Source organism: Aegilops tauschii, chromosome 5 (genome assembly GCF_002575655.3).
Source record: "Aegilops tauschii subsp. strangulata cultivar AL8/78 chromosome 5, Aet v6.0, whole genome shotgun sequence".
Classification (NCBI taxonomy): Eukaryota; Viridiplantae; Streptophyta; class Magnoliopsida; order Poales; family Poaceae; genus Aegilops; species Aegilops tauschii.
Genome location: NC_053039.3, coordinates 463,436,957 through 463,457,307, shown reverse-complemented (window position 1 = coordinate 463,457,307; position 20,351 = coordinate 463,436,957). Strand labels below are relative to the sequence as shown.

The 20,351-nt window shown below is 47.3% G+C and overlaps 1 pseudogene; it reads right to left on the bottom strand.

Moving 5' to 3' along the window:
- Positions 1-15,122, bottom strand: part of LOC141023023 (uncharacterized) — a 47,032-nt pseudogene extending 31,910 nt beyond the window's left edge.
- Positions 15,123-20,351: the final 5,229 nt, after the last annotated feature.

Sequence of the window (20,351 nt, the reverse complement as noted above, 5' to 3'; positions counted from 1 at the left end):
TTCATCATCTTGCCGGAAAGTGGGCAAATGCGCACCGAGAACATTACCATCCCTCAAGGTGGTTCGGGAGCTATTCTCGTTTCTCAGGTGGGAGGTGGGGTTCCTCGCGGCAAAAACGTTTCAGTTTCCATCTGGTTGCAGACCCACTTATGGGCTCAGCTGTATGGTGCTAGAATAGCAGTAGAGATCGATGCCCCAAAGCATGGGGCTGCACATTGTTCAGATATAACTTGACCGTGTGTAGGCAGTCATCGACAAGCTGGTGGAGCTGGACAGACACTAGTAGAAAAAAGGGCTTTTACCCCGGTTGGTAAGGGCTTTTTTGTCCCGGTTTTTGAACCGGGACTAAAGGGTCGTTACTAAAGCCCTAACCCTTTAGTCACGGTTCTTACACGAACCGGGACAGAAGGTCCTTCACGTGGCCGCTGCTGCCAGCCCAGACAGGGGGGTCTTCGGTCCCGGTTGGTGACACCAACTGGGACCAATAGGCAGGGTCTTTTGTCCCGGTTGGTGTCACCAACCGGGACCAATAGGCATCCACGCGTCAGCATTTCAGGGGCTGGGGTTTTTGTTTTGTTTTTGAAAGGGGGGGTTGGGGGGTTTTGGGGGGTTAATTTAGGTGTTTCATATATTGTGTTAGCTAGCTAATTAATAGAGAGAAGTGTCCTCTCTTATCTCCGTGCTTGGTCGACGCTACGTACTATATACGTATGGAGAGGACTAGACACGCTAGCTAGTAAGTAAATGAAGGAAACAGAAGATCGTCATAAACATATGCATACAGAGAGAACTGATATCGACCACCTCTCCTTCTCCGAGAGATTGGTCGAACAACAAGTTCTCGTATATCTATCTGACACTACCGGCTACATATATACAATAATTATCTCTTACAATATAATCTCCTAATTAAATTGTAAGAACACAGGGTCCATATAGTATTCTCCGTTTTCAGCGATCACGTGGTCAAGGAAGAATGCCGCTAATTCCTCTTGAATTGCTCGCATACGATCTGGTGCTAGGAGTTCATCCCGCATCCGAAAGATCTAATTTGAAGAAGGGGGTCAATACATATATATATATGAATAAATGAAACTCGACACAAATGATGGTAATAAAATAAAATTGTGAATATTATTGCTTACGCACTTCATATTGTTCGTCAGAGTAGCCCTGCTCACAGGTCGTGTGGCGGATAGACTCGCAAACGTAGTATCCACAGAAATCATTCCCTTGTTCCTGCCACAACCACTTTACAAGAAATAGAGGTCAATCTAACTGATAAGCAAGCATGCTAAATGGTATTGATGAAACTAGCGCTTGAATCACTAGGAGATGTGCGGAACATGCTACTATAGTACTTACTTTCGGATGTCTAAATTGCAGCTTCTTCGGCAGTCCCGGAGCTTTTGTGGTGAATTTTCTCCAAACCCTGCCAGACAAAGAAAACAATTACTTGATATCAGGAAATGAACAAAGTTGCTGATATGGTGGATAATGATCGATTTAACTTACTTCTCGAGCATTTGAGTCATGTCCGCATAGTCCTGGGGATCTTTTCGTCTCGAGTCTAAGACGGTTACTACTCCCTGCTCAAGCTTAATCTCTAGGAGAATATAGTGGAAGCTGCGCATGCATGCATAAGTCATCAATTACATTACCATAACCTGGACTAATAAGGAAACCAAATATGCACAAGACAGTAACACTCACTTGAAGTTGTAAGGAAAGAGTATTATATCTTTGTTTTGATTTAATACCAATGATCGTAGCAAGTTGGCCTCGGCTTATTTGGCCTGTTTTTCAACCGTATATGCATCTATGAGATTTGTGTTAATGAACCCAATATCACCGATTTGCCTTTTCTTCAATTCGGCGATCTCCAATCTGCATAATATAGTGAGGATAATTATAAATACATGCAATGAAAGAGCTGATCTATATAGAGAGACTTAATAACATAAGTAGTACTACTTACAGACTGTAGCAAGTGATCGTTGATTTATCGAGGGCCTTTTGATTGAAAAACTGGAAGAACTCCTCAAATGGAACATTCAGCAGTTCAATTCCAACGAGGTCATGCTCCGGTTTAACTCTCAGCGTCAAAGTATTCATCCCATCAGACTCTCTGCAGGTTTTCATGTACCAATCATGTAATCTTCGCATCATCGTTGTTAGAGATCTTTCATCTTTGACGAGAGGCTTCCCGTAATGGTATTTGTGTTCGTCCACCTCCATGATTTCATAATGTACATCGTCGGGCAGGTAATCTCCAATATTGCTATAACCGGGCACAATCCTCGGATCATTAGCGACGATGTCGCTAGACACCTTGAGCGGGGGGCACGATTGGTTCGCTTGTTCGCCGAGCTGGGCAATTTTTTTCCCAGCTCGTCGTTCTTTTAACCTTTGATCACTGACAGTACTTCCCGACCGCTCCGCTTTGGCAAATGTCTTTGCAAGAATGCGATCATAGTTGCCTCTCGACGGAGACTTTGGTGGTTTTGTCAGGGCAGCCAGAGTGCGCTTTGCTTTCACCGGATCTACCTTCTCCTCCGGAGGTGGATGTTTCTTTGCTTTCACCCCTTCAAAGAAGTTTGTCACTTCGGCTCGCACGATCTTCGTGGTTTCCTCCTCGGTCCTCTCGTATGGTAACTTCTCTGGAGTCTTCAGAAAAGGACCGAATCTGTATTGCCTCCCGCCTCTGGCAGCTGTACTGCTAGACGCCGGCAGAGCAGACGGAGCGGCTGCGGCTGACTTCTTTCCTTGCTTACGAGGCGGGGGAGAAGGACTACGCCGCACCGGAGCAGCCGGAGCGGCGGCGGGTCTCTTCCGCCCTTGCTGACAAGGCGGAGAAGGAGGAGGCTGGCTGCTCTGGCACGCCGGCGCAGGCGGAGAAGGAGGCGGAGTGCCGCCACGCGCCGGAGAAGGAGGCTGAGTGCCCTGATCACTCGCCGGTCGAGGAGGCGGAGGAGGAGGCGGAGTGCCGCCACGCGCCGGAGAAGGAGGCTGAGTGCCCTGATCACTCGCCGGAGGAGGAGGTGGCGGACTGCCCTTACTTGCCGGAGACGTCCAGTTTGGAAGGTTAATGAGCTCCTTCCGCCATAGGCACGGAGTCTTCAGAGCTAAACCCAGTCGAGCCTCGCCTTCACCGGTAGGGTGGTCAAGCTGGAGGTCCTCAAATCCCTCCGTTATTTCATCCACCATCACCCTAGCATATCCTTCTGGAATCGGCCGGCAGTGGTAGGTTGCGCCGGGTTTAGGAGGTAAAACAGGGCCAACAGCCGCCTTGACTTTGAAGTTCTACCATTGCGCCATAAGGTGGCAATGTTGAGACTCTGTGATAGCATCCACGGGGTAGCTAGCAGGAGCCATCAAGACATGCTCCGGCTGAAGCAGCTCGGTGGAAGCCACGCTGCTTCTCCGCTGAGATGGCGGGGTAGTTTCGGCATGTCGATTGCCGTCTCGTTCCTCTAGCGCTTGAACCCTTTCGTGCAGCTTCTGAATTTGGGTCTGCTCCATTTTTTCCTCCTCTCCTGGCTTTTGTAACCTCCTGCGTCCGGAAAACCAGCCTTCCACGGAACGGAGCCTGGCGTGCCTCGTGTCCGTCCAGGGTGCTCAGGATTCCCGAGGGCCATTGTGAGCTCGTCGTTCTCTCTGTCTGGAACGGACGTCCCTTCCTGCGCTGCATCGATATATTGCTGAATCTTCTTGACTGGTATTCTCAAAAGCTCGTTCGTTCAAACGCACCTCCCTGATACAGGGTCCAATTTTCCGCCAGCCCCGAAGAACCAAGTCCGGCAACGGTCTGGCCAGTTCATTGTCTGTGGTTCGATCCCTTTTTCAAGCAGATCATTCTCAGCCTTGGCCCACTTAGGCCGGGCTTTGAGGTAGCCACCTGACCCTGTGCGATGGTGAAGCTTCTTCTTCGCAGCATTCTTCTTGTTTGTCGCTGACATCTTCTTACTCTTTTCCGATGTCTTGTGGGCCACAAATGCGGGCCAGTGATCTCTGATCTTCTCATACCGGCCGATGAATTCTGGTGTCTCTTCTTTGTCGACAAACATTTTCAGCTCATTCTTCCACCTCCTGAATAGGTCTGCCATCTTCTTAAGAGCATGAGACTTGATTAATTGCTCTTTAACTGGCTTCTCCGGATCCTCCTCTGGCGGTAGGGTGAACTTTGCCTTCAGCTCAGTCCAAAGATCATCTTTCTGCATATCATTGACATAAGACACCTCAGGGTCTTCCTTCTTAGTCTTATACCATTGGTGGATGCTGATCGGGATCTTGTCCCTAACAAGAACCCCGCACTGAGCAGCAAATGCTTCCTTTGTCCGGATGGGTTCAATCGGTTGGCCGTCGCGCGCGATTGCTGTGATCTCAAACCTTTCATCCAAGCGCAACTTTCTCTTCGGGCCTCGTCTCTTTACCGAAGTTGTGCTTGATCCGGAGGGCTAGAAAAAAGAAGAAAGACGAGAGTTAATTAATATGTGTACATACCAAAACAATGAATGCATCAATTAGCTAGTCAACACAGGCTTAACTAATATATTTACCTGGCCGGACTCTGTTCGGTCACCGGAACCGTCACCACGGGCTCCTTCTTGCACCAGCATTGGGTCACCGGAGCCATCATAATCATGTCTTTCCTCCTCCACTCTTCGATCACCGTAGCCTGCTTCTTCACCCTGTTCTTCCAGACCATCATTGTCGTTAAGATGCGACAAGATATCACCTCCGGCTAAGATTATGTCCCCCAACACCTCTTCTGCTTGCTCGTCTCGTCCGTGCTCCATTGTTTCTGCAAATATTACAACATGGCAATTATTACACAAACATGACAGCAGGTGGATATATTAGTGCAAACGTAGACCTAGCTTATTCCGGGTTTGGGGTGGCCTCGGCAACGCTTCAAGGGTAGGGGCACGGCGGGAGGGGGTAGGAGACCGACATCGTTTTTTTCTAGGGTTTGGGTGTCCTTGAGAGTTTTGGTCGAGCAAGAGGGCCTGGGGGTGCTCCCGTGGTATAAGTTATCATGGTCGAAGTTATCCGGGAGGGGTTTATCCGGGAGGGGGAGGCAACTGGCGATGAAAACTGAAACTTTTCACAAGTGTTTGTTATATAGTCCGACGTCCCCCCCTCATGTCGAAGTTATCGGGGAGGGCCTGGGTAGATCGACAAGGACGACGCTCTTTTTCTAGGGTTTGGGTGGCCTCGATAGTTGGTCGGGCAAGCGGACCGCCTCTCTCTCATGCATGTCCGACGTCCCTCCTCATGTCAAAGTTATCGGGGAGGGGGTAAATTTTAAAGAAAAAATAATCTATATATCACAATATCAATATTTTCTATATACATACATCCATACATACATACATACACATACATATAATAATTATATATATATGAACAAAAAAATACTAATTCTATGAACATAAAAAGGTCTATGAACAAAAATACATCACATCAATATTTTCATCCATCCATATATACATACATACATACATACATATATATACATCTACATTATATATGAAAAAAAATACATAAACTTTACTAATAAAAAAAGACAGTGGGCCGGGGCGGCGGCAGCTCACAGTGTGGGTGGTGACGGCGACGGCGACGGCGACGGCGGGGGCGGGGCAGGGGCGCGGGCTCGGGAGCGGCGACGACGGCGGCGGGGCGGGGCAGGGCGCGGGCTCGGGGGCGGTGACGGCGACGATGATGGCGGGGGCGGGGCAGGGCGCGGGCTCGGTGACGGCGACGACGACGGCGGTGGCGGGGCAGGGGCGCGGACTCGGGGGCGGTGACGTCGACAGCGAAGGCGGGGCCGGGGCAGGGCGCGGGATCGGCGACGGCGCGGCGGAGGGGCCAGGGCACGGGCGCGGGCTCGGCGATGGCGACGAAGGGGGCGGGGCAGGGGCGCGGGCTCAGGGGCGGGGCGGCGATGGCGTCGGGGCAGCCTGGCGGCGTCGATGTGCTCAACGTCGTCGGGGCAAACTGCAGATGAACTCTGAAAAAATTACTAAGTGTTTGCTTATATAGCAAAGCCATTGGTCCAGGTTCGTGACACCAACCGGGACCAATGCCCCCTTTAGTCCCGGTTGGTGCCACCAACCGGGACCGAAGGCCTCTTTTCAGCAGCCCAAAGGGCGGGAAGCGGCGGCCTTTGGTCCCGGTTGGTCGCACCAACCGGGGCTAAAGGGGGGGCATTGGTCCCGGTTGGTGCCACTAACCGGTACCCATGCCCACCTTTAGTCCCGGTTGGTGCCACCAACCGGGACCAAAGGACATGTGCTGCCCGCGTCACGGCCAAAGTTTAGTCCCACCTCGCTAGTTGAGAGAGCTCGAGAGTGGTTTATAAGCGCTGCTGCGCCCACCCTCTCGAGCTCCTCTCAACTGCAGGCTTTCGGGCCTAACCATACACTATGTGCCTGTGGGGCCTACTGGGCCACGTGCGGGCCTGAATCCTGGCCCATGGTTGGGTTTCTAGTCGTATTCAGGCCGTGGTGGCCCAGTAGATGGCCCTTTTTTTCTTTGTTGCTTTATTTATTTTATTTTGTTTCTACTTACAACAAAATACTTACTGTTGCTATTTTTATTTATTTTATTAAAGTTTATTTTTTAATTCTTTTTACTTTTAGGTCAGAAAAATTATAAACTTTCTGTTAGTGCCATTAGTTTTCAAATTTGAATAGTTTAAATTTGAATTCTTTGAAATTTGTGTGAATCACTAGTTTGTGATTAACTTTACTATAAAAATAGATTTTGGAGTGATTCTTTTTCCTGCTATTTAATATTACTGTGTTTTATGATTCTATTCAAAAAGAGATTTTGTTATTTTAGTTTCGAACAAAAAAATCTTTATGATAATGCTTTTTGCTATTAAAGTTTTTAACAAAAACATTCTTTATGAAAATTCCTTTTGCTATTGGAGTTTTATAAAAGCTTTTTAGTTGATTCTTTTGGCTATTGAAGAATATTATAGTTTTGTTTTAGTTGATCATAACAACATATTTTAATTGATTATTTTTAGTTCATTCTTGTTGCTATTAGTTCATGAGCTATAAATGACCCTTAAATCGAAAAGCACTACAAATGAACTCTGAAAAGGTTGAAAGTTGGCATGGTATCATCATTTCACCCACATAGCATGTGCTAAAAAGTTGAGAGGGTTACGGCAAAAACTGGATGCACTTCGTGTACAAAATGGACAATCTCTTCCGAAGTATCAGGGTTTCGAACGAAAACTCATCAGTTACAAAGGGATTTCATTTTTTTGAACTTATTTGAACTCCAGACTTTTTGTGTGTTCAAAATGCACCATTCAAAGCCACATCATCAATTTTCAACCCTTTCTGACTTCATTTGTTATTTTTCATGCATTTACTGATTTTCATGAGCTATATGACCGTGAAATTGAAAAACACTACAAATGAACTCTGAAAATGTTAAAAGTTGGCATGGTGTCATCATTTCACCCACATAGCATGTGCTAAAAAGTTGAGAGGGTTACGGCAAAAACTGGATGCACTTCGTGTACAAAATGGACAATCTCTTCCGAAGTATCAGGGTTTCGGACGAAAACTCATCAGTTACAAAGGGATTTCATTTTTTTGAACTTATTTGAACTCCAGACTTTTTGTGTGTTCAAAATGCACCATTCAAAGCCACATCATCAATTTTCAACCCTTTCTGACTTCATTTGTTATTTTTCATGCATTTACTGATTTTCATGAGCTATATGACCGTGAAATTGAAAAGCACTATAAATGAACTCTGAAAAGGTTGAAAGTTGGCATGGTGTCATCATTTCACCCACATAGCATGTGCTAAAAAGTTGATAGGGTTACGGCAAAAACTGGATGCACTTCGTGTACAAAATGGACAATCTCTTTCGAAGTATCAGGATTTCGGACGAAAACTAATCTGTTACAACAGGCATTTCAAATGAACTACAAAAAGGTTGAAAGTTGGCATGGTATCATCATAATAGTTGTGGATAGAAAGTCTTCACTTTTTCTTCACTTGTGCCCTTTGCTTATTGCGCCGTAACCATGGATAATCTTCATCGTTTATCAGGATGCTTGGATCAGCCTTGACTTTGAAGGGAGGAATTTCATGAAACTTTTCATAATCTTCAGACATGTCTGTCTTGCCCTCCACTCCCACGATGTCCCTTTTTCCTGAAAGAACTATGTGGCGCTTTGGCTCATCGTATGATGTATTCGCTTCCTTATCTTTTCTTTTTCTCGGTCTGGTAGACATGTCCTTCACATAGATAACATGTGCCACATCATTGGCTAGGACGAACGGTTCGTCAGTGTACCCAAGATTGTTCAGATCCACTGTTGTCATTCCGTACTGTGGTTCTACCTGTACCCCGCCTCCTGACAGATTGACCCATTTGCACTTAAACAAAGGGACCTTAAAATCATGTCCATAGTCAAGTTCCCATATGTCCACTATGTAACCATAATATGTGTCCTTTCCCCTCTCGGTTGCTGCATCAAAGCGGACACCGATGTTTTGGTTGGTGCTCTTTTGATCTTGGGCGATCGTGTAAAATGTATTCCCATTTATCTCGTATCCTTTGTAAGTCAATACAGTCAAAAATGGTCCCCTGGACAACGAGTACAGCTCATCACAAACAGTGTTGTCATCTCTAAGACGTGTTTCCAACCAACTGCTGAAAGTCCTGATGTGTTCACATGTAATCCAGTCGTCGCAGTGCTCCGGGTGTTTGGAGCGCAGACTGTTCTTGTGTTCATCGACATACGGGGTCACCAAGGTAGAGTTCTGTAGAACTGTGTAGTGTGCTTGAGACCAAGAATATCCGTCCCTGCATATTATTGAGTCCCCTCCAAGCGTGCCTTTTCCAGTCAGTCTCCCCTCATACCACGATTTAGGGAGACCTATCTTCTTAAGGCCAGGAATGAATTCAACACAAAACCCAATGACATCCTCTGTTTGATGGCCCATGGAGATGCTTCCTTCTGGCCTAGCGTGGTTACGGACATATTTCTTTAGGACTCCCATGAACCTCTCAAAGGGGAACATATTGTGTAGAAATACGGGCCCCAGAATGACAATCTCGTCGACTAGATGAACTAGGACGTTCGTCATGATATTGAAGAAGGATGGTGGGAACACCAGCTCGAAACTGACAAGACATTGCGCCACATCACTCCTTAGCCTTGGTATGAATTGTGGATCGATCACCTTCTGAGAGATTGCATTGAGGAATGCACATAGCTTCATAATGGCTAATCGGGCATTTTCCGGTAGAAGCTCCCTCAATGCAACCGGAAGCAGTTGCGTCATAATCACGTGGCAGTCATGAGACTTTAGGTTCTGGAACTTTTTCTCTTGCATATTTATTATTCCCTTTATATTCGACGAGAAGCCAGTCGGGACCGTCATACTGAGTAGGCATTCAAAGAAGATTTCTTTCTCTTCTTTCGTAAGAGCGTAGCTGGCAGGACCTTCATACTGCTTCGGAGGCATGCCGTCTTTTTTGTGCAAATGTTGCAGGTCCTCCCGTGCCTCAGGTGTATCTTTTGTCTTCCCATACACGCCCAAGAAGCCTAGCAGGTTCACGCAAAGGTTCTTCGTCATGTGCATTACGTCGATTGAAGAGCGGACCTCTAGCTCTTTCCAGTAGGGTAGGTCCCAAAATATAGATTTCTTCTTCCACATGAGTGCGTTTCCCTCAGCGTCATTCGGAACAGCTAGTCCGCCGGGACCCTTTCCAAAGATTACGTGTAAATCATTGACCATAGCAAGTACGTGATCACCGGTACGCATGGCGGGCTTCTTCCGGTGATCTGCCTCGCCTTTGAAATGCTTGCCTTTCTTTCGACATTGATGGTTGGTCGGAAGAAATCGACGATGGCCCAGATACACATTTTCCTGCATTTGTCCAGGTATATACTTTCAGTGTCATCTAAACAGTGCGTGCATGCGTGGTATCCCTTGTTTGTCTGTCCTGAAAGGTTACTGAGAGCGGGCCAATCGTTGATGGTTACAAACAGCAACGCGTGCAGGTTAAATTCCTCCTGTTTGTGCTCATCCCACGTACGTACACCGTTTCCATTCCACGGCTGCAAAAGTTCTTCAACTAATGGCCTTAGGTACACATCAATGTCGTTGCCGGGTTGCTTAGGGCCTTGGATGAGAACTGGCATCATAATGAACTTCCGCTTCATGCACATCCAAGGAGGAAGGTTATACATACATAGAGTCACGGGCCAGGTGCTGTGATTGCTGCTCTGCTCCCCGAAAGGATTAATGCCATCCGCGCTTAAACCAAACCATACGTTCCTTGGGTCAGCTGCAAACTCAGCCCAGTACTTTCTCTCGATTTTTCTCCACTGCGACCCGTCAGCGGGTGCTCTCAACTTCCCGTCTTTCTTACGGTCCTCACTGTGCCATCGCATCAACTTGGCATGCTCTTCGTTTCTGAACAGACGTTTCAACCGTGGTATTATAGGAGCATACCACATCACCTTCGCAGGAACCCTCTTCCTGGGGGGCTCGCCGTCAACATCACCAGGGTCATCTCGTCTGATCTTATACTGCAATGCACCGCATACCGGCATGCGTTCAGATCCTTGTACGCACCGCGGTAGAGGATGCAGTCATTAGGGCATGCACGTATCTTCTGCACCTCCAATCCTAGAGGGCATATGACCTTCTTTGTTGCGTATGTACTGTCGGGCATTTCGTTATCCTTTGGAAGTTTCTTCTTCAATATTTTCAATAGCTTCTCAAATCCTTTGTCAGGCACAGCATTCTCTGCCTTCCACTGCAGCAATTCCAGTACGGTACCGAGCTTTGTGTTGCCATCTTCGCAATTGGGGTACAACCCTTTTTTGTGACCCTCTAACATGCGATCGAACTTCAGCTTCTCCTTTTGACTTTCGCATTGCGTCCTTGCATCGACAATGACCCGGCGGAGATCATCATCATCGGGCACTGGTTCCTCTTGATCTTCAGCAGCTTCCCCCGTTACAGCATCATTGGGCACATCGTCTGGTTCCTCTTGATCTTCAGCAGCTTCCCCGGTTGCAGCATCACCGTATTCAGGGGGCACATAGTTGTCATCGTCCTCTTCTTCTTCGCCGTCTTCCATCATAACCCCTATTTCTCCGTGCCTCGTCCAAACATTATAGTGTGGCATGAAACCCTGGTAAAGCAGGTGGGTGTGAAGGATTTTCCGGTCAGAGTAAGACTTCATATTCCCACATGTAGGGCATGGACAACACATAAAACCATTCTGCTTGTTTGCCTCAGCCACTTCGAGAAAATCATGCACGCCCTTAATGTACTCGGAGGTGTGTCTGTCACCGTACATCCATTGCCGGTTCATCTGCGTGCATTCCGCTAAACCGTACAAATCTCAAGGAAAATGGAGCTTTGAGGTCGAGCTTCGAGAGGAGAAAGCTTAACTACTGTGGCTCGGGCATTTCATCGAACACCTCATGTGCATAGGAGGTGAGCTAGAGCACCACAAAGCCCTCCCCTCGCCGGCCAGAGAAAAACAGAGCACTGGAGTGCTCTGCTCGTGGGCGAGGGGTATATATAGGCACCTCATTGGTCCCGGTTGGTGGCACTAACCGGTACCCATGCCCACGTTTAGTCCCGGTTGGTGCCACCAACCGGGACCAAAGGACATGTGCTGCCCGCGTCGTGGCCAAAGTTTAGTCCCACCTCGCTAGTTGAGAGAGCTCGAGAGTGGTTTATAAGCGCTGTTGCGCCCACCCTCTCGAGCTCCTCTCAACTGCAGGCTTTCGGGCCTAACCTTCTCTTTGCCTGTGGGGCCTACTGGGCCTTCTGTGGGCCTGAATCCTGGCCATGGATGGGTTTCAAGTCGTATTCAGGCCGTGGTGGCCCAGTAGGTGGCATAATTTTTTTCCCTGTTTTTTGTTTTCTCTTTTGCTTTATTTATTTTGTTTTGTTTCTACTTACAACAAAAAATTTATTTATTTCATTCCATTTTGTTTCTAATTACTTATGTATTTTACTTTATTTATTTTACTGCTGCTATTTTTATTTATTTTACTGCTGCTATTTTTATTTATTTTATTAAGGTTTATTTATTTTATTTACTATAGTTTATTTTATTTTATTAAGGTTTTTTTATTTTTATTTATTTTATTAAGGTTTATTTATTTTATTTACTAAAAAAATGGACATAGATGCGCCTATAGAGAAAATTCAACCTAAATTCATAATAAATTTGTATGAAATTCAAAGAAATTTACTCTGAATTTAGGTCAAATTCCCTGTATAAGGGCATCTATTTTCACTTTGAGAGGAGCTCAACAAGGCAGAGAGGGACGGGCTTATAAACCGGTGTGAGCGCCCTTCGGTTGGCGAGGTGGGACTAAACTCTGACCGCAATTAGGACCAACCCTTTAGTCCCGGTTTGTGGTATGAACCGGGACTAAAGGGTGAGCCTCTTGTCCCGGTTCAAGCCACCAACCGGGACCAATGATGGTGGGCCAGGAGCAAGGCCCATTGGTCCCACCAACCGGGACCAAAGGGGCCGGACGAACCAGGACCAATGCCCCCACGAGGCCCGGCAGGCCCCTGGCCGCACGAACCGGGACCAATGCTCACATTAATCCCGGTTCGTGACTGAACCCGGACTAATGTGAATATTGCCCTATGACTAAAGCCCAATTTTCTACTAGTGAGATCGCTGTATGGCCCATCGAGCCATGGAAATAAGGAGATGTGCTCTCGTTCAAGCTATGACTGGGTGTAACGCCGCTGGGTCTGCGCTTCCTGAGTTGCGGGAGCAATAATTATGTAAAGACTCGATGTAATGTGCTCTGAAACAGCAACTTCCTCTCTCTCTAAAAAAGTAAGTACTACTGCATCATAGAGTTGCTCTTCCCGGATTGAAGGAAGACGTACATCAATGTAATAAACCAGCAGCAATAAGTTACCAAAAAGCTAAGCTCCCGTTTCTGACACATCCCATTTCTATGAAATCTAGAATCACATCTACCCAGCTAAATTTGACCGTAACAGCTACACAAGAGAGACGACCAAGCATTGCTTCAACTTATGCTACGAGTTTTGGTGTTGATCTGCTCCGAAGGCCCCATGGGGTTTGTGATTGTACCGGTGGTGTGAAGAGAAGCAACCTACTGCCCCATTATTTATAATGTCAATGTTACGTACAAATAGATGTTACACATTGAATGACTAATTATTTTTCTCATAGATTTAAGCTAGAAAGGACGTATACTGTTTCTGGTAGAAATGAATAGCACACACGTTACTCTGCGGGAAATGCTTCCTTTCTTTATCCCCTGCCTACTCGTGCAGTTCGCCGGGGCCTGGTAAGGACCGTGGTGCCAGGGCCCCGTAATGGTCGGGCTCATCTCGGGCTGACTGGGTTCTGTCCGACGCTGCCGGTCCTGCCAGATCCCACGGCACGTACGTACACCGGTGACCCACGCCGACAACACTGGCGGAGCGCACCACGCGCCACTCTAGCCAGGCCATGGGAGGCTAAATTTCGTGTTTTGACCCTTTTTCGATAGAAATTCAAAATCTGACACTGGTTTGAAAAAATTTCGGAATTTGACCCTTTTGCTACCGCCAGGGGCTCCGGCGGTAGGGTTAGACAGCCTACCGTCAGGACCTCTGGCGGTAGGGTGCGACGGAGTGGGACGGCGGCCGTTAGCCTGTGCTGACGTGGATAAGTACCTTACCGCCAGATCACCTGGCGGTAGGCTGTCTAACCCTACCGCCACTCCCCTGACGGTAGGGTGTGGCTGGGTTTTGCCGTGCAAACCTTCTGTAACGAAAAATGCAAGGGCCCTGGTGGTAGGTTCACCCTATCGCCAGGGATGGTGGTGGTAGGCTGTGTGACCCTACCGCCATGGTCCTTGGCGGTAGGGTCCTGTGTTTTATTGTTTCAGGTTCATTTGTTTGCTTCATTTCATTTCAAATGCAATATGACAGCAACATCACAGCAAGTTTCACAAATATGACAGGAAAATCATAGAACTTGAGCATCACATACACATTAACAAAACTTGAAGTGCATAGAACATTTCAAACGAACTTCAACTAATTAGTAAACGGAGTTCCGCATAGTTTCACAAATAGCAAACACATAGATCCACAAATAGCAAACACATAGTTCCACAAAGTTCAACCACTAGACAAGTTCCACAACTACTAGACAAGTTCAACCAAATAGCAAACACATCACCCAACTACAAGAGCCAACTATCGAGTCTCTTCAGTTGCTCCTTCCCCTCTTGGAGGTACGGTCCTCGTTACTCTTTGAATGAGTCTCTTCAGTCTTCTTCTTGGGCCGTCGAGTAACCGGTCTCTGGGAAGGGTCCGGACTCAGCAAATCCTTCTTCTTCGGATTCCTCTTCGTCAACTGAGATGGTTGAGATGTTTGAGTTGGTGGAGGTCCATAATCTTCATCGTACTCCTCCTCCCCGTTGCTCTCATCCTCCTCATCCTCCTCCTCCTCCCCTTCTTCATGTGTGGCCTCCTCCTCCTCCTCCTCCTCCTCAGCCAACCTAGACGACGAAGGAAGATGGCTCGATGAGCTAATGTGACCCTGTGTGGCTACAGGCCGATAAGCTTCAACCGACCCAGCTCCAGCACACCAAAGCAGCCCTACTAGCTTGCGACAACGCTTCACGAACTTCTACACTCACAATGAAACAAGGGCATAATAAGTTTCAGGTTTATGATTGCAAGTGAACAAGATGCATCTGTTCCGAGGAGGCTGAAATTATACCTTCATCACCCCCCCTCATTTTGTTCTCATATTGTACGCTCCCGGGGATATCACCTAGTGCATCTGATGCTTCAAAGATGCATCTGTTCAGCTCACCAGACTGCAACGACATAAGTCAGTCACGATGACGAATACAATAATTTAAATACAACCATCGGTTCAAACTTACCACTCTGTTGATGAGGGGTGCAAACTCTCTAAATCCACTGTGCATGTCTCTGATGCCAGTCTGGTAGGCCTCTTCCTCGGGGTCATCCCTCTCCAGCTCCGCGATGTCTTCGGCCGTCCACCGAGGCCTGAGACGAAGACGGTGCTTTTGGCCATCATCGTACCACCTCATGTGTCAGTCCAGGTAAGCATCCCAGTCCGTCACTTTCCTCTCCACGTCTTTCCGGTACCTCCGTCGGTTCCACTCCGTCACATGAGTTTTATGCTCCTCTCCCTAGTCTGTGATTGATTGATTCTTTTGCCGGCTCATCCTGCAAGGCATAGGCCACAAGAAACATCATAATAAAGTCGGCACGCAATGAAATCATGTGCATAGAGAACAAAGCGCTCACAGGTGGAGCGTGTGGCCGCCGGTATCGGTGGGCTGGCCCAGTGGGGTATGCAATACACCCCAAACTGCGTGGCCACGCGGTGTGGCAAGTGCCACTCGACGGCGTACACACAGATCATGGGCACGATGCACCGCCAGAGACCACGGTCCGCATCGCACATCACGTTCAGATCAAAGTCCCACTCTCGGTCATACGGACACCAGTTTACCTATTACATATACGTTGGTAAGTTCCCACTCTCGGTCAAAAGTGGAATCAAAGAGAAATGTGTTTAGCGAGTTCATATACATGCGTATGCGTCAAAGCGTCCAACTTATTGGTGTAGGTCTTGTACGAAGTCTTGTTTAGGCTCGTGTAGAGTTTGACAATGTCCCACTCGCAAGCTATGGTGGGGTGTCGAGTCTCGTCGCCGTCTTCGCTATAGGCACCCCATGGGCGTCTTGGCATCTTCTTCGGACGCCCTACCGGCAGCCGCTCCCACATCCAAATGGAGAAGGCCCAGACAAAGCCACCCATATTGGACTTGTCTCCCGTCCTCTGCGTTGCGTCGTCAAGATGCAAAACATCAAATAAGGATCAGGTATAACAAAAATATCATGGACACACTTTCGTAGGTAGGTAGGCAATTAGATACTCTCTTACCGAACGGTATAGGTAGGCGAGAGATGCGGTCCCCAAACTGTACCCTACCTCCCAGTCCGCTAGGAAGAAGAGATACGACCAGTTGGCAGAGTTCCTGGAGCTGTCTGGAAACACGACCTCCGTGAGAATGTACCACAACTAGGCCCTCGCGTACCACTCCACAGTCGTCTCGTCGGTGCCTTCGGGGCATTTCTGCTGGTGCTCCGAGAGCCAGATCAACGGCACACCGGATGTACGGTTACCCTTAGCAGCGGGGCAGTCGCCGATGAGGGTGGCAACCCTCTCCTGCCAGTTGGTCCTCTCCACTCGCCCGGTGAGTGCATGACCCTCGATCGGCATGGCAGTAATCATCGCCCAATCCTCGAGGGTCACCATCATCTCCCCGCATGGCAGATGGAAAGAATGGGTCTCCGGTCGCCACTGGTCAATCAACGCTGTCAGAGCTGCGTGGACAAGCGTCGGCGGCTGACGCTTGAACTGCAACACAAAACCCAACAGACGGGCTTTCTTGAAGAATGGCACGTAGCGCTCATCGTAGTCCATATGCCCATGAACCCCGTGATCCCTCATGTGCTGTGGCTGGAGCATCAGTCAAAAAGTGAACGCCAAAAGTTAGGAGATCATTTTCATCAATCCGAAAACTTTGATCAATATTTCATTCATATCACTTACCTCTCCGTTCTCTATGAAACAGGCACGATGACCCTTGTTGAATGCCCAGTCCAGCATGGAGTATCGTGGGCCGATGTTGTCTGCAAGAGGTGGCCGCCTTAATAAAATTTCATAAACAAAAGCATCATAAGCATAAGCATACATAAACAAACAATGAAATCAAATCATATCAACATGCATCATATCAAAATAAAATCTTAAGCATATTCGTCCAACAACATCTACTACACATGATGGATCAAATCATATCAACATGCATCATATAAAAAAATCCACCAACATACATCATATCATCATATTTTTAAATATTTTTTTCCAAACAACATCTTCATATCATCATATGAACATGCATCATCAAACTAGGGTTCATCTTCACACTACATCATATCATCATATCAACATGCATCATCAAACTAGGGTTCATCCTCATATCAACATTACATCATAATTTTTTTAACAAAAAAAAAAATTATGAACTAGGGTTCATCTTCACACTAATATTCAATACCACTAGTTACTAAAGAACTAAGAACTAGAACAACAATCAAACTAAAACAATATTAGGTGAAAAAATCCAATCTAAGTTCAAAAATATGAGGGATTTCAAGCAAATAATGAGTCGAATCGGAAGCAAGTTTCCAAAAACTAATTGGAGGGATTGCAGGAGCTTACGTTTCTCTCTTCGGGGCCATCTCGATCCGCAAAAACGGTGAAGAATCGGTGAAGATCCGAGGGGAAGAGTGGAGGAGATGAGAGAGGGAGAGAGGGGCGACTTGGGGGAGAAATAAGGAAACTGCCGACGGGGGGAGGGGGAGGGGGAGGGGTGGTGAGATGGGAAGGGGCGCGGGGTCTCGGGCGAAATAACTGCCCGGACCCTACCGCCAGGGGTCCTGGCGATAGGGTTAGACAGGCTACCGCCAGGTCCCCTGGCGGTAGGGTGCGACGGAGGAGGACGATGGCCGTCTCCGCGTGCTGACGTGGATAAGTAGCCTACCACCAGGGGCCCTGGCGATAGGCTGTCTAACCCTACCGCCAGAGCCCCTGGCGGTAAGAAAAAGGGTCAAATCCTGAATTTTTTTCAAACCGGGGTCAGATCCTGAATTACTATAGGAAAAGGGTCAAAACATGAAATTTTGCCTCCACGGGAACGGACCATGACGAGGCGCCATGGAACTTGCCGACGGCTCAATTGCCACTCGCTTCAACATGAACATGGACGACACGTTTTGTGGGCATGCATCAACTCGTCACATGCCGATGGTGAGCAATCGTCTAGAGCAACGTGCGATGGGGCCTGATGAGTAAAGTTTGTTTTAAACCCTGAATTCATACAGCTCGTCGAGAATGAACCCTAACTTCTCAATCCCTAAAATCGACATCCTATACTCACTAATCCTGGTCTTATCTCAATTTTGAATCAGTTTATACATGTTTGCGGCGTCGCAGTGAGGACGACGCTGCGGGCGGGGCCTTCTCGACAGCTGCGGGTGCACTGGTGGCCACGATGCTGGGGCGGCAGCGCCTGCGCGCCTCGCGTCAGTACAAGTACCACTACTACGGCGGCTACTGTTCGGGTGGCCGTCCGCCATGGCCGACGCACGCCCACACATGTTGGGCTCGCGTCGTGGTCTCGTGGCCGTGCCCGGCCGACGGGAAAGGAGCTGAAGGAGTGGGCCAATGTAAAGAAGGGGAGGATTGGGATAGAGGAGGGATATAACAGGTGGCCCAACATAGTCAGTGAGAGTAGTGATTGATCCCCATCAGGATTGTTGTTTTTCCGGTCCACCAAACGGATCCAGGGTTCATACTGACTGGGTTTGGTGAGTTTAGGGTATCAATTTCCGGGATTTAGAGGTGAGTGTTCGTTAGCGTCGTGCTCTACAACCTCAAGGTTTGAAATAGACTTCACTCGGACTTGGTTGGTGAGCACCAGCACACATCGCGAATGAGCGTGACGCACTCGCTGACGCCAAGCTCATGGTTACTTCGCACGCTTTTGTAGCCTCCGTACGAGCTGCGCCCTGCCATGGTCGATCTGCACGCAACCACCATTTGTGGTCCTGCTGACCACCACGCCGTTGGCTGCTTCCCTGAACACCGCCGCACCTTGCATGCAGTGGGTGGGCTCCGACGGTAGGGCTGCAAGTGCGGCCAACGAGGTGGTGGAACTGCAGGCGCGCTGCAAGTGCTCGACAAAATGCCTACAAGAGATAGGATGAGAAGGACAACATGAGAGAGAGAGAGAGATTGCCACGTGGGCCATGACTTGTCAAAACTAGGCTGAGTCAGCATGGATACCACTACTTTCAGATCAAGGGACGAAACTTGACTAGTTTGAAGTGTTAAGGGTGCAACTTGTCCAGTTTTAAAGTTAAGAGACCAAAAGTATATATACTTTTATCTTTTATTTATTGGGAGAGTTCATAATTTTCTTTCCTGGTATTGCATTTACAAGACAACTAAAACCTGTTTGCTTAGTTCTTCTGGCTGAGTGTCGACTATAGTGTCGAAAGCTCCGCGCTTTGGCGCTGCCGACGACGCCGCTCACGGGCGCCGATCACTTCTTGAAGACGTCGTTATGCTTCTTCTCTTCGTGTCAGGGTTTCGGGTGAAAACCCTTGTCCGCTTCAGACTCGACAACGGGGACGCTTCACGCTGTCTTCCCTCCTGGGGCGTTGCCGTGGAGCTTATGTGTGTTAGAGCGTAGCGTGGCGTAGTCACGTGCAGTCTGCGTGATCCGATTATCCTGGGATCTGCTTTGTAAGAGGGATATCTCTCCATCTTCTATCGTTCGCCCGTGTATCACTGTTTTTGTTTTATATATAAAGCGGATTGAAAGCCTATTTTGAGAGACTGTCGATTATAGTATAGTTTCTTTCTTCGTCTTATGGTTTTGAGCTTTCAACCCCAGTTTACCTACAAATTTGAGTCTAGCCACCGGAGACACGACATGATATTTTACGGTACGCTTAAACAATAGACCGTCTCCATTTATTCTTGTCCGACAAATGGGATTAGTTGGTACTCCAACATATTGATGCTTAGGCGAACGGCCACCAAAAATTTGGGAGTACCGTATTTAGGTGGCAACTAGCAAATGGCCCCGTGCATTGCAAAGGGAGAAAAACAATCATAATCTTCAATGGCCATGACCACATTTTGCTGCATCGCTGAGATACACTATCACTCTCAATTTCATGAAATTATGAACAATTTTTGAAATAATTATCATTTTTTGAAACTCATGCACATATTTAAACTCTTGAACATTTTTCAAATCCGTGAAAACCTTTAAATTTTTTTGAACATTTTCTAAAATAAAGAGCATTTTTCGAATTCATCAACTTTTTATACAATTCGCAAACATTTTTCTAAAATTGTGAACATTTAAAAAGAACTTGAATCGGCGCGTTTCTAGAATCGACGGTCATTTTTTTGGAAATTGGTGGAATAATTTTGTACATTCACGAACATGTTTTATATTTAACAAACATTTTTCGAAATGCACGATCATTGTTTGAATCAGTGAACAATTTATGAATGACTAAGCTATTTTGTAAGTCAGGAACAGTTTTTGAATTTTTTGCATATTTTTCCATTCATGAACATTTTTTGAATTGGAAAAAATTTGTTCAATTTCATAACATTGTTTAATACACAATCTTTTCAAAAATCATGAATAGTTTCTTGATTTC